The sequence below is a fragment of the Bos mutus genome, chromosome 13 (assembly GCF_027580195.1).
Source record: "Bos mutus isolate GX-2022 chromosome 13, NWIPB_WYAK_1.1, whole genome shotgun sequence".
NCBI lineage: Eukaryota > Metazoa > Chordata > Mammalia > Artiodactyla > Bovidae > Bos > Bos mutus.
Genome location: NC_091629.1, coordinates 62,430,826 through 62,445,741, shown reverse-complemented (window position 1 = coordinate 62,445,741; position 14,916 = coordinate 62,430,826). Strand labels below are relative to the sequence as shown.

Genomic DNA, 14,916 nt, shown 5'->3' with positions numbered 1-14,916 from the left:
AAGGATGGAATGTTTGTTTCACTGTGTACTTTTTAAGAATGTTTCCAGACAGCTTCATCTTTTTCCTTCTTATATCCATTAGGTTCTACATATGTATCAATCTATTTTTGGTATAATTGTCCATCAACCTCCCAGTAAATATAATTCACAACCTCCAGGAAAACCTGTTACTGTAGACAATGGTAAATAAAAAACATGCCTGCAGTCAGCTTTGGTGAAGATGGAGATAGGCTACCTGTATGTCCCACCAGACACAGCCACAACACCTGGGAGAATGCATGGAGGGGCAGTGTGAAGACTCTGGAAGGTGAACCAGAGCAGGCAGAGGAAGAAGAGGGGGCCACTGAGCTGGAAGTGATTCCACCCACCGCAGCCTGGGTTCAGGGCGGTTCAAAAGCTGGATGTGGACACTGAAGCATGGAAGAAGCATGCTAGAAAAGCCCTCCAGTTTAGGGAGCAGGAAAGGGAGAAATATGCATTTTTCCATCTTTCATTTTGGGTCCCAGCCCCCAGGTCATCCCATAGTGGGAGAGACCATGCTGAAAGCAGGGGCCCCCAGGTACGTAAAAGCCAAGGGAGGGGCACCTTCTCCTCCAGCTGAAGGAGCAGAGCCTGAAGAGGGTGGTACGTGTGTCCACTGAACTTCTTCCTGCAGCTCTTCTCACAGTCATAGTTGTAGGAAGTATGCATAAGGTGGTACGTGTGTCCACTGAACTTCTTCCTGCAGCTCTTCTCACAGTCATAGTTGCAGGAAGTATGCATAAGGTACGGCAGTAAAGTCCCAGGATTTTGGACAGAAGACTGAACAGGAGAGTCCTGAGGAGCTGGAAATACTGAGGAGACCACTGAGCGGGAGGAGCATGGGGAAGCAACTGCACAGAGCTGTCTGTGGACCCCTGGGTGCATCCCAAGTGTCCCTCATGTGGTTCTGATCACAGACTCTGAGAATTGAAGAGTCGGATAAGATCATTACTCCACATGGTACAGATCTGAAGAGCACTGCAAAGGCTTGAAAACGCAACTTATATTGGGACTACAACCCACAAAAAGCTGGTTGGAACTGACAGCTTGATACACTGAATTGCCTGCTAAACCAGAAGTACAAAAATTCTGCACAGGATTTAAATAACAACAAGGGTCTCATAAGATAATACTCAAATGTGTCCAGGATACAATCCAAAATTACTTGGCATGCAAAGAACCAAGAAAACCACAGCTTCTGTGGGAAAATGTGGCAACACTGAGATAACACAGGTGTTGAAATTACAGGACAGCTTTTATAAAGGTTCTCCAAGAAGTTAAGGGTGAACATTCCTGAAAGGAGTAGAAGGAAAGTCTCAGCAAACTTGCATCAGCAAATAGAAACTATAAAAAAAAGAATCAAAATACAACTTTAGAAGAATACAATAACAAAAAATTTAAAAACCCACTTGATATGCTCAATAGCAAAATAGAGATGAAAGAGGATAGTGAACTTGATGACAGATCAATGAAAATTTTCTAGTCTGAAAAGCAGAGTAAATGACTAAGAGAGTCTTAGATACATAGGATAATAAGGAAGTATCTTTCATGTCACTGAAGTCACAGAAAGAGAAGAGAATGATATAGAAAAAAAATTTTGAAAAAATTATGTCTAAAAACTTCCCAAATTTAACAGAAGACACAAATTAATAGGTTCAGAGGTTAACTGAATCTCACAGGGTAAAGCCCTCCAAACCTAGGCCCATATCATCAAACTAACTCTGAAAGCAAAACAAAAACAAAAACAAAAACAAACAACAAAAAAACCCAAAACTTGAAAAGAGTAAGAGAAAATGTAATATAAGGGAACAATGATTGAAATGACAGTAAGTTTATCATTAGGAATTTAGGATTCCATAAGGAAATGGAATGTTTTAAAGTGCTAAAAGAAAATAAAAGTCTCTCAACCCTAAATTTTACATTCAGTGAAAACATACTTCAGAACTGGAGGTAAAAGAAAGATATTAGTAGATAAAAGAGAGCTAGCAGAGTTCATGGCCAGGAGACCTATCTAAAAGAATTGCTACAGGAAGATCTTCAGAAAGAAGGGGAAATGATATTAGAGGGAAACTTGAAATGTCAGGAATGAAGGAGAATATAAGAAATGACAACTACATATACAACTACAATATAAAGGAAGGAGGGCAATGGCATCCATGTGGGTGCAAGGTTTCTGTATTTCACTTGGGGTAGTAAAATATTGATTCTAAGTAGACTGTGCAAAGTATGTAACATTCAAATCTATAGAGCAACTACTAAAAACATCAGAACAAAGAGATACAGTCAAAAATGAAATAAATAAGTGAAAATGGAATACTAAGCCATATTCAAATGGTCCAAAAAAGACAGGAAAAGAATAGAAAAATGAAAAAAATGAAAAACAAATAATATACAATTATAAACCTAAATCCAAACACCAAAAGTTATATTAAATATAAATGGTCTAAACAAGCCAATTAAGAGACAGATTTTAAAAACCAAGCTCCATCTATAGCTCTCTACAAATAAGTCATTTCAAATATAATGATATAGGTATGTTAAAAGTAAAAGGATAGAAAAAGATATACCATGCAAACATTAATGAAAAGGAAATAGGGTGATTATTTTAACATTAAAGCAGACTTTAGAGCTAAGAAAATTACCAGAGATATAGAGAAACATATGATAAGTCCATTCACCAAGAAGATATAACCATCTTAAATATGTGTGAAACTAGCAAAGCTTCAAATCAAGAGACTGAGAGAACAGAAAGCAGATCTATGATTGTAACTGGAGACTTCAATACTCCTCCTCACATTAACTGACAGAACAAGCAGAGAAAAAGTCAGCAACAATATAAAGAACCAGGCAGCATTCACAACCACTAGAACCAACTGACATTTATAGAACATTCAACCTGGTACTTTTTAAAAGCACATAAAAGATTCAGGAAGACAGATCACATCCAGGATCATACAACTAAACTTAACAAATTAAATATAATTTAAAGTACTGAGTTGGCCAAAACAACACACTTTTTGGCCAGCCTAGTATGTTTTCTTAGCATAATGAATATAAACTAGATATGTAGGAGAAAGAGGAAAAAGTTTCTGAACACTTTGGAAATTAACACACTTCTAAGGAATCCATGGGTCAAAGAGAAAAATGAAAACCAAAATATCAACATTTGTGGAATGTACCAAAAACACTGCTTAAAGGGTAATTTACATTATTAAATGCCTATGTTATAAAATAAGGACTCAAATAAAAACTCTGTGCTACCATGGCAAACAGGAGGAGAAGAGGAGAAAAATAAATTCAGAAGTATTAAGAACAGAAATCAATAAAAGTGAAAAATAATAGAGAAAATGGTAAAAAGTTCTTTGAAAAGACCAAAACAGCTCTCGCTCTCTCTCTCTCTCTCTTGTTCCCCCTGCTCCCTCTTATGCCCACGTTCTAGGCTGCCATGCCCTGCTCTCAAGAGGCACAAGTCGTCTCCCCCAGCAAGCGGGCCTGGGCCACAGAGGCGGGCGATATGCGTCTCCGCTTTGCACGCCACAGCTCCAACCAAGGGGTCCGCGCGCGCTGTGGGCTACGACCTGTACAGTACCTATGATTACCCAGTACCACGATGGAAACAGTGCTTGTGGAAACTGACATTCAGATAGCCCTTCCTTCTGGGTGCTATGGAAGAGTGGCTCCTCGTTCTGGCTTGGCAGCAGAACCCTTCATAGATGTAGGAGCTGGTGTCATAGATGAAGATTATAGAGGGAATGTTGGTGTTGTCCTGTTTAATTTTGGCAAAGAGAAGTTTGAAGTCAAAAGTTTGAATTGCACAGCTCATTCGTGAACGGATATTTTACCCAGAAATAGAGGAAGTTCAAGTTTTAGATGACACTGAAAGGGGTTCAAGAGGCTTTGGTTCCACTGGAAGTAATTAAAACGTATGCCAAAAACAGGATATGAGAATGTACTTTTTTCTTGAAAATAAAGACTTTGCTTAAAAAAAAAAAGAAAAGACCAAAAACAATGACAGACATTAAGAAAGACTGACAAAAAATGAGGGAGGCTATAAATTTCTAGTATCAGGAATGAAAAGGGGATCACTGCAGAGCCAGAAGATATTAAAAGGGCTATGAGTTCAAGAAGTAAACATTAAGATATACATTTCTGACTCTTAAAAGAAGAGCTTATTCATGTTTTTTTTTAATGGAAGTATTAAATTAAGGTATTAAATTGCTATGGATTTCACATATGAATGGTGTTTAAAAATGTAATTTTTAATGTGCTAGAAATTAGGTTGTTTGTAATTACACTTAAATGAAAAGTTTTATATGTCCATTATGAAATCTGTGAGGCAGTTCATAACCAGTTTATAAAATATAAATTTGGAGGATAACAACAGTAGTTAGGGTAGTTGTGAAGATAAAATCACTACAGTATGTGCTTAGTATTGTACCAGACACTCAGTAAGTGCTATGTAATTGTGAGCTATTTTCCTTAAAGCAGTCTGGTAAGGTTAACATCTCTTAACAGACATGAATTTGAAAACTTTTAAATGGACTATATCCTCAAAAACTAGAAACTACTGCAAGTCATCCAAGACCAAATGGCTAATCTGAATATTCCTATAATTGTTTTAAAAATTTAATTTGTAGTTTAAAATCTTCTCCCCCAAGTAATAGAAATTCTAGGTCCACATGGTTTCCACTTTAAGTTTTACCAGACATTTACTAAACAGCATTAAATTTAAATAATATTTTAAGAAAACAGAAGAGAAAGGAAGACTTTCCTATTAATTTTATGAGGCCCATATTACCTTGATACCAAAACCATGTTACAATATTACAAAAAACAAACCAACCAACCTATAGACCAGTATCTCTCATGAACACTGGCACAAAACTCTTCAACAAAAAATTACCAAGTCATATTCAGCGATATATGAAAACACAATGACTCAGAGGGGCTTTCCAGATAATCTAAAGCTAGTTCAATATTGGAAAGTCCATTAATGCATTTCACTGTGTTAACAGGCTGAAGAAGCAAAACCACATGATCATATCAACTGACACAGAAAACGCATTGAAAAAATCTGACATCTATTCATGATGAAAACTCTCAACAAACTAGAAATGAGAATAGTTTCATAAAGAACATCTACAATAAATCCACAGTTAACATTATACTTTAAAGCAAAAGACCACATACTTTCCCTCTAAGATTGGGAAAATGTCCACTCTCACCACTCCTGGCATTTTCTAATAAAAAGAAATAAATGGTATACAGACTAGAAAGGAAGAAAAACTACCCCAATTTGAAAAGAAGACTGTCTACATAGAAATCTTAAGAATCTCCAAAGACTGTTTAGAACTAGCAAGTCTGCAGGATACAAGGGCAACAAACAAAAATCAATCATATTGCCCAATCATGTAACCCTAATGAGAATGAACAAATGGAAACTTAAAAATAAAATATTCACAATAGTTTTTCCCTTCAAAAATGAAAGAAAGAGGTTTAAGTCTCTCAAAACATGTTAATGATCTGCATTTTGAAACTATAAAATGCTAATGTAAGAAATCAAAGAATACCTATACAGATTAAAAAAAAACAACATTCAAAATCAGTTGCATTTCTATATAGTGAAACCATATGAAATAGAAATAAATAAATAGATGAAATCTTATTTACAATAGCATCAAAACTAACAAAATACTTATGAATAAATTTAACCAAGGAAATAAAAGCACTAAATGCTGTGAGGCAATTTTCCTGCAATTAAAAAATAAATTAAAACACAATTTCATTAAAAAGCTGTAAAACACTGATGAAAGAAATTGAAAACACAAATAAGTGGAAAGATATCTTGTGTTCATGAACTAGAAGAATTAATACTGTTAAATATCCATACTACCCAGAGCTATTTGTAGATTCAATGCAATCCCCATCTAAATTCCAATAGCATTTTTTACAGAAACAGAAAATAAATGATAAATGCTAAAATTTATGTGAAATTACAAAAGATCCTGACTAGCCAAAACAATCTTGAGTAATAAGAACAAAGCTGGAGGTATCACACTTCCTGATTTCAAACTGTACTATGAAACTATAGTAATAAAAACATGTGGTACTGGCATTGAAAACACATAGACTAATGGAAAAGAATCAAAGGCCCGGAAATAAACCCATGTAATTACTGAAGTCAACTAATACTTGACAAGGGAGCCAAGAAAGCTCAATAGGCAAAAGGTGGTCTCTTCAATCGACGGTGTTGGAAAAACTGGACAGTCACATGTAGAAGAATGAAGCTAGACTCCTATCTCGTATCACTATCAAACATTAACTTGAAACAGGTTAAAGACTTCAATGTGAGGCATGAAACCATAAAAATCCTGGAAGAAGACACGGGAAAAAACTCCCTGACATTGATCGTGGCAGTGATTTTCTAGATATGACACCAAAGCACAAGTAAAAAAATAAATAAAGGCATACATCAAATTGAAAAAGCTTCTGCACAGCAAAAGAAATGATCAACAAAATGAAAAGGCAAACTGTGTGGCAGAAGAAAGCATCTGCAAAGCATACAAGTGAAAAGGGGTTAATATTCAACATGCATAGGGAACTTCTACAACTTGATAGTAAAAAAGCAAGTAATGATTTTAAAATGGGCAAAGGACCTGAATGAGCTTCCCTGGTGGCTCAGTGGTAAAGAATCCACCTGCCAGTGTGGGAGACGTGGGTTTGATCCCTCGGTCAGGAAGATTCCCTGAGGAGGAGATGGCAACCCACTTCAGTATTCTTGCCTTGGAAATCCCATGGACAGAAGAGCCTGGAAGGCTACAGTTCATGGGGTCGCAGAGAGTCAGACATGACTTAGTGACTGAGCACACACACAAAGGACCTGAGTAGACTGTTTTTTTTTTTTTTTTTTTCAGAAGACATACAAATGGCAAAGAAATACACATGAGAAGGTGTTCAAAATCACTTCTCATCAGGGAAATGCAAATCAAAACCATAATGAGATGCCACTTCACACCTGTTAGAATGGTTGTCATCAAAAAGACAAGGGGTTGGTGATGTGGAGAAAAGGGAACCCCTGGTGCACTGTTTGGAATGTAACCTGGGGCAGCTACTAGGAAAAATAGTATGGAGGTGCCCCAAGAAAATTAAAAACAGAACTACCATGTGATCCAGAAATTCTGAGTACGTATCTGAAGGAAAAGAAACTACTACCTCAAGAAATATCTGTACTCCTATGTTCACTGAAGCACTATTTATAATGTCAAGGCATGGTGTCAGCATGACCTGATGCAAGTGGCATTAACCTTCATCACCTGGTTAAGATTCTGTCAGGTTTCTTTACACCAGTTATTATGCCTTTCTTTATAATTATCTGGTGGGAAAATACTTTGAGATTATGCACGTATCTTTTTTCTCATGTTACCGGCACCCACTAACTTTAGCACCCATTGACGGCTCTTGCCCACAACAATTACCAAGGTGTTTGCCTAATGGTGATTTTCCACTCTCCTGATTATTTCTTAATTTACAACTAGAATTATACTATAAGGAAGAGCTTTCCCTTCTCCTCCATGTATTTAAGTATTTATATCCATATGGATGCATTGATATTTATTTCACTTCATAGATTATAATCCAATACTACCATTTATTTTGCTGCCAAAATTGTTCTAGATTTGGCCATGGGGAGTCCTTTAAGTTAGCTCTTGTGTCTCTTGATATGCCTTCATAAATTTTTTTTAGCCCTTTTTTACTCATGTTCCAGGCTTATCTTACATTTACTCTCCCTTGGTTCCAGAATCAGTCATTTCTGCAAGGAGCCTTGCCACAGTCGTTCCCCAGATCTGGGCACTGGATATGCTTACTGCTACTGTCTGTCACTGCCGCCCTGCTTTCTCAGCAGACAGAGCTGGGAGACACGTATGCGCGCTAACAGCTGCACGTAGGCGTGTGTACTTTTTTATTTGTCTTCATAGACATTAAGAACCACGAGGTCACACGAATACCTCTGATTCCAATCAGACACCACAGGGTTTATCCCAGCCTCCTTTCTTCCCCTTTCTCACTGCTGACAGTGAGAAACCTGGGTCTCCTTATCCTCAACATATTTACTTATTTGTTCAATTTCAGAGTATACTATACACATAAAGTAGTTTCAAAATTATGGAGTCTTCTGTGAGTAGCATTTTTATTAGGGAAAACGGGGACAGGAATGGGTGTGTGACACTTGTCTGAGTGTGTCTTTCTGAACCTTTACAGACAGAACAATCCACCTCCTCCCCCAAATAAATCACCCAGCAGACAGAATACAAAATGAAATACAGACATTAGCAAGGGAACCTAGCTGTATTACAAATGAATTACATGACACACTGAAGGGGGTGGGGAAGACAAGAACCTAAGTAACTTGGAAATCAATACTTGGAACATGAGCTGTAGAGCTGACTACACAGGAGCTGTACACACTGCTCTCCATCCAGGCACACGTCTGATTGGCTGGGATTTTTCAGGAGGGCAGTGGGCACAGCTGAGGTTCCCACTGTAGGTAGAGCCCAGACTCCTCCCCCTGGGCCACCTCATAATGCTTAGGCGTTTAGAGTCACTCAAATGTTAGTGCTGCACATTTAGTGCAAATGGAGTTGGATCCCGTTATGAGCAGAGCTAAAATAAGACCTCTGCGGTCATTCGGCCCAGTTTTTTCATCTTATAGATGCAAAAGTGACGCTCAGGGGACACAGCAGTACAAAGAAGACAAGAAGCCGCATGGTGAGCTTTTCCACATCACACACCACCTTTGGTTGAAAAAGGTTCCAAAGGGTAGGTCAGGCTAAATCTTGAGACAAGGATAATTTGGTTCAATACTGAGTTATTTAGTGACGGAGGCATTCTTTGCATAGATTGTTTACTGTATTTTATTATAGTGTTAGTTGCTTAATTGTGTCCAACTCTTTGCGACCACATGGACTGTGGTCCACCAGGCTCCCCTGTTCATGGAATTCTCCAGGCAAGAACACTGAAGTGGGTTGCCATTCCCTTCTCCAGGAGATCTTCCTGACCCGGGGATCAAACCTGGGTCTCCTGCATTGCAGGTGGATTCTTTACTGTCTAAGCCGCCATTTTATTATAACTTATATTCAAAAAAGCTTTATTGCTATAACTGTAAGATCAGACTTTTATATGTTTTTACCTTAAAGAAGTTTTCATTGACTTGGCATTTTTGTCAACATGTGCATTTCTATAGAGGTCAAAAATTTTCAAGTCCAAAAAACGGTTAAATCACTCTTACTTGGGATCATTTTAAGGCATTAAGAAATAGCCAGTCTATTAAATGATATTGTATACCATTGGATTAGTTTCATGTAATTTTTAAAAGCTAAAAGAATAAAAGGTCTATGAACAGGTGTCCTGAAAGAGCACACATATTTAAAAACGTTTAACTGACACAAGCATGAGAGCTTCTGGCTGAACCACAAGCTCTTGTCAGATAAGTATGATGTGCTGGAACACTGCCAAGTTACACTATATTTCCTACCAAAAAAAAAGTGAAGTTTATAAGTCTTTTAAGACAACAGGACTTAATGAATCTAGAAATCTCATCCTTAGATGTGAACATGTCTTAGTTTATTTAGTTTTATAATGAAAATATTACTTCTCTTTAATCCTTCTAAGAACTTGATCCTAACTTGAGACTTCATTCACAGGTAAGATTTTAAAAGGCATTTATGGCATAATTAACATTTTGGTAGCATATTTTCCCAGTACACTTAAGACTGACGATTTGTACTCTGGTTGCAAATCTGTACCAGTTTCATGTGCTGATCTCTGCCACAGCTGAATGTCATTGCCTGCTTTCTTTACCGTTCCCCTTTTTTTAGTCTTTAAGGAAACCAACTGGCATAGACAGTGTGGCTCCTGTAGCTTTCCTTCTTTGGTTTTTTGTTTGTTTTACCTTGGGTAGTGGTCGATTAATAGGATGCACCAAAAAGTAAAGAACACGGAGCAGCAGTGGAGCCAGGTCTCCCAAAAGAACAGAAGCTAAGGGGACCAGGCAGGGGGCCATCTGCCCCTGGGTGCCTGCTCCTCTGGTCACAACTCAAGTGCTCTGTTTCTGCTCCAGGAGCAGGCTGGTTTGGTCAACCAGGTCCAATGTGACAGATAATTTTTCAAATTCAGCCACAAGGACCATCCTGAAGAGTCATAAAACGATTCAAGGGTAGAAGTGCTCTGGATCTGAGGCTTCATTACATAAAATTTCAGTGGAATGCATGATTAAAGGCTGGTTAATTGTAACCGACTGAATGAACCCTTAAAAGTTACTAACCTTGGTATTCATGAAGTTAAATTGATTTACAGAGGATTCTGAACCAATAGTCCAGCAAAAAGTCTGGGCTGCCTTGCATCCCTGGGCAGGGCTGCAAATCGGCTGTGCATCTTTTTGCAGATGAAATTTTAAACTCCCACTGTTTACCAGAGGAATGGTTTTACGTTTACTGGCTTGTTCCACTGGTCAGGCAAGACTGTTCTGAACACAGTGTGACACACATAAACCTTATGTACTTACTTAACTAGGTGAGGTAAAGCCCAGAACTAGAACTTTATGTAGTTTGTTTATGAAATCAATGTATCTTCAAATTGAGGGCTTATTTTTCAGAGCAGTTTTAACTAGTTTTCACTATCTTCGTAGCATGTTCTCTAAACAATGCACACTGAACAACTGTGGCTCAAATGAACCAACAGTTATGTTCAGGTAGGAATTAATGTGCAACTCTTAATCCCCTATGACTTGGGTAGCAAATTTATCACAAGATTTGGTCAAATACAACTTGAGGGAGCTTATACACAATACAAATTAGAAAGTATTGACGTTTGCTCCATTTCATTCATTTTATCGACCCCTACTCATGTTTTCCACTTTGTCATCACACATAATTGAGAAAATCTGGGAAAAAAAGGATATGCATGTGGCCATATGTTCACTCTCATCATTGTGCTTTCTTCCTTCCTGATGGCCCAAGATTTCTTTTCTGTCATTTCCTTTTTATTGAGAGGCTGCTTTCAGACATTCGTTTAGGGAAGGTGTGCTGGGGACAAACCCCCTCCGTATTCATTTGATTTCTTCTTCATCTTTGAAAGATCTCTTCTCAGGAGACAGAATCCCAGGGCTGACATTTTTTTTTTTTAATGCAGGAGAAATATACTACTACTCAACTTCTACTGTAAGGCTGGCAGCCCTGAGAACTCCTTTTTTAATGTAGCATGTATTCCCGCTTCCACAGGAATGAGGAGAAGACACTTCCACGTGCAAGACAATTCTTTTCTTTAGCATTTGAGGTCTCCTGTTTCCGGCTGGCTCCGTGATTTCCTATGAGAAATTTTTGGCACTTAAACTGTTTCCCCCTAAAGGTATATGTACCTCCCTTCTCTGCTTTCAGGATTCTTTCTTTGGCTTTAGTTTGCTTATGATGCACCGTGACCTGGGTCTCCTTGGATTTATCCTGTTTGGGATGCAGGATCCTGTCTTTTTGCTGCATTTGGGAAAATTTCAGCCATTATTTCTTGAAATAAGTTTTCAGGCTCATCTTGTTCTCCTGGAATTTTGATGACAGGCACATGGCACCCAGAGGAGTGGCTCAGGCTCAGCTCCATTCTGCAGTCTGGCTCTGTTGTTCACACGGGCTCACACAGGCTCCAGTCCCACTGCCACATCACTGATTCCTCCTGTGTCCTCCCACATGGCTATGGAGTCTGTGCGCTGAGGCTCTGTATGTTTCAGTTCGAAACTTTCCATTTCTTTGTGAAGACTGTGTCTTTTCATTTGAAGCATGCTCACGATTGGGAGCTGAAGCGCTTTTATCATGACACTCAATGTCAGGTAATTCTAGCATCTCTGTCGCCTCAGTGCTGGTGTTTGTTGACTGTCTTTTCTACTTCAGTTGAAATTTTCCAATGAGTGAGTTTTGAATGACACTTGGGGCTTCCGTGGTGGCTCAGACAGTAAAGCATTTGCCTGCAATACAGGAGACCTGGGTTCAATCCCTGGGTTGGGAAGATCCCCTGGAGAAGGAAATGGCAATCCACTCCAGTACTCTTGCCTGGAAAATTCCACGGACTGAGGAGCCTGGCAGGCTATAGTCCATGGGGTCACAAAGAGTCGGACACGACTGAGCAACTTCACTTTCACTGCGACATTCAGTTATTCTGTTGGCAGACAGAGACCCTGGATCTCCTGTGGGAAGGTGTTCAGCGTCTCATTCCAGGCTATGGCGGGCAGGTCTGGGCTCCTCCTTCAGCCTCTATTCCAGCCTGGGGAGAGGGCCTGCTCTTTATGGCTGAATGGGTGGGATCTAGGCCCCCACCAGGCTCTTCCGATTCCACTCTGGCTGAGGGGCGAGGGTGCCTTATCACTGCCCCGTGTGGCTTCCACTGACATCACGGGTGGTGCAGGGTGGGAGCCTTGAGTCCTCACCAGGCTTCCCAGCAGGAGAGGGCAGGACGCCTACCACCACTGTGGGGAGGGGGAATGGAAGGCCAGGTTTCCGCGTGGTTTCCAGGGCGTGTCCGTTGTCACTGCTGCTGAGGGGGGAGCAAAGCCCCATCTCCCTACTTGGTCTCTGACATCACCACGGCAGGGTGTGTGTGTGCTCTGCTCAGTGGATGCCAAAGGCTGGGATCCCCACTGGTGGGCATGGGTTGCAGGGCTGCACTCTTCCTGTGGCTGGACTAGAGCAGTTGGTGTGCACAGCCTTCTTCTTACCAAGTGTTGAGGTTCTGATCCCCAAGGGACTCACTACTGACTGTGTTGTTCCTTGGGTCCTAGGAAATCTGCCTGTCTTCTCTCCCCCTTCCAGAGTCTTCTTGGGTTTGTCTACATGTAATATCCAGAGGGTCTGGCTGTACTTAGCACGAGAGACATGGAAAAATATGTATTTCATCTCCCTAGAAGCAGAGGTCTTCACAGTTTTTTAAAAAAGAGTTGATAAAGGATTAAGTTACTATCTTATTTTACTGCTTCCCAGATGCCTTATACATGGGCCAGCCCAGAAAACTCCTTAATCTCTACTCATATTTTACATAAGAAAAGTTTAAGAAAATAAAAAAAAAGAAAAGTGTCACTCAGAAGGAGCTTCCAGGTTGCTCTGATTTCAAAAGTATATTTACAAAAAGCAGGAGAAATATCACCTAACCCAGACTGAATACAGGAGTTTAGACAATGTAAGGTCCAAATGTCAGGAAGATAAAAACTGAAGAAGAACTGAAGCTCTCAAATCAAATCTAGGAGGGTGCAGTCAAGTTGGGCTGCATGGGCTCTGGTCTGCTACGTGGCATAGTCTGGATTCAAATCCCACAGGCAACTAGGAACACGAGAATTAGTTGTGATCTTCTCTTCCAGAAAGTATGAAGTTCAAGAAGCAAAAGAAACTCAAAACTCAGGATAGAGAGATCACAGTACAAAAACACTTGGGTTTCCTGGCTCATACAAAATTATTTTCAGAAAATACAAAAAATCTTTGAAAATAAATCACTGACCTGATCACTACTCATGATCTTTGAGGGACAGTGGAGATTAGGAGAGGTGGACAAAGTCATTCTGTTTGCATATTGTTCCTTTTGAAACTACAGGTCAGAGATGTTTAACTTCCTTCTGGAGAATGTGTTCTAGACTAGATTATATAAAGGTACTGTGTGTATCTGCACTAAAGAATAAAAGTAAAAATAAAGAACACTGATCTCTAGCACTCAGGATGGGTTCAGTAAAAGAAAAGTCATATAACTGGCCTCATATCCATTTTTTATATTATTCCTAGGAGGCATGATCTCATATGATATTTACTTTTGAAGACATGGATGGCAGAAAATGAAGAGGAATTAAAGAGCCTCTTGATGAAGGTGAAAGAGGAGAGTAAAAAAGCTGGCTTAAAACTCCACATTAAAAAACTAAGATCATGGCATCTAGTCCCGTCACTTTATGGCAAAAGATGGGAAAAAAAACAGAAACGGTGACAGACTATTTTCTTGGGCTCCAAAATCACTGTGGATGGTGACTGCAGCCATGAAGTTTAAAAAAATGCTTGTTTCTTGGAAGACAAGCTGTGACAAAATCTAGACAGTGTATTAAAAAGCAGAGACATCACTTTGCCAACAAACGTCCAGATAGTCAAAGCTATGGTTTTTCCAGTAGTCATACACAGATGTGAGTTGGACCATAAAGAAGGCTGAGCACCGAAAAATTGATGCTTTTGAACTGTGGTGCTGGAGAAGACTCTTGAGAGTCCCTTGAATAGCAAGGAGATCAAACGAGTTAATCCTAAAGGAAATCAACCCTGAATATTCACTGGAAGGACTGATGATGACGCTCCAATATTTTCGCCACCTGATGCAAAGAGCCAACTCATTGGAAAAGACTCTGATGCTGGGAAAGATTGAAGGCAGGAGAAGGGGATGACAGAGGACGAGATGGTTAGATGGCAACACCAGCTCAAAGGACACGAGTTTGGGCAAACTCTGGGAGACGGTGAAGGACAGGGAAGCCTGGCAAGCTGCAAGTCCATGGGGTCGCAAAGTGTGACATGATTTAGTGACTGAACAACAACAACAAAAATACAAAAATATAATTTGTTGGTTTCTAAACAGATTCTTCATTTGAGGTAATGATATGAAATTAGATAGGTTTAACTATATCGATAGTGTATGAAAAGCTTGATTCTGCTTATAAAAAACTAACAAAATTCAATATATTATATAGATCAATATACTAAATGCAAGTATGGTTGAAATAACTATTATTCTACTTCAGAAATTACTTTTTGGTAAGTAGAAGGAGCTGGTCCTTTTAGGAACCAGGCCGCACAGGAGGAGGTAAGCGGCAGGCAAAGAGTGAAGCTTCATCTGTATTTA

General features: G+C 39.3%; 1 protein-coding gene, 1 non-coding gene and 1 pseudogene across 7 annotated transcripts in view; 1 reads left to right on the top strand and 2 right to left on the bottom strand.

The window, feature by feature from the left end:
- The window catches only part of ZEB1 (zinc finger E-box binding homeobox 1), a 196,856-nt gene that overhangs the window by 38,469 nt on the left and 143,471 nt on the right, over window positions 1–14,916 (bottom strand). The gene's annotated exons all lie outside the window — the stretch shown is intronic.
- Window positions 3,467–3,999, top strand: LOC102278019 (deoxyuridine 5'-triphosphate nucleotidohydrolase, mitochondrial-like; annotated as a pseudogene).
- LOC138990580 (small nucleolar RNA U109) lies at window positions 11,201–11,326 on the bottom strand. Its single transcript, XR_011466709.1, has one exon. It is a non-coding gene; the product is annotated as a small nucleolar RNA U109 (small nucleolar RNA).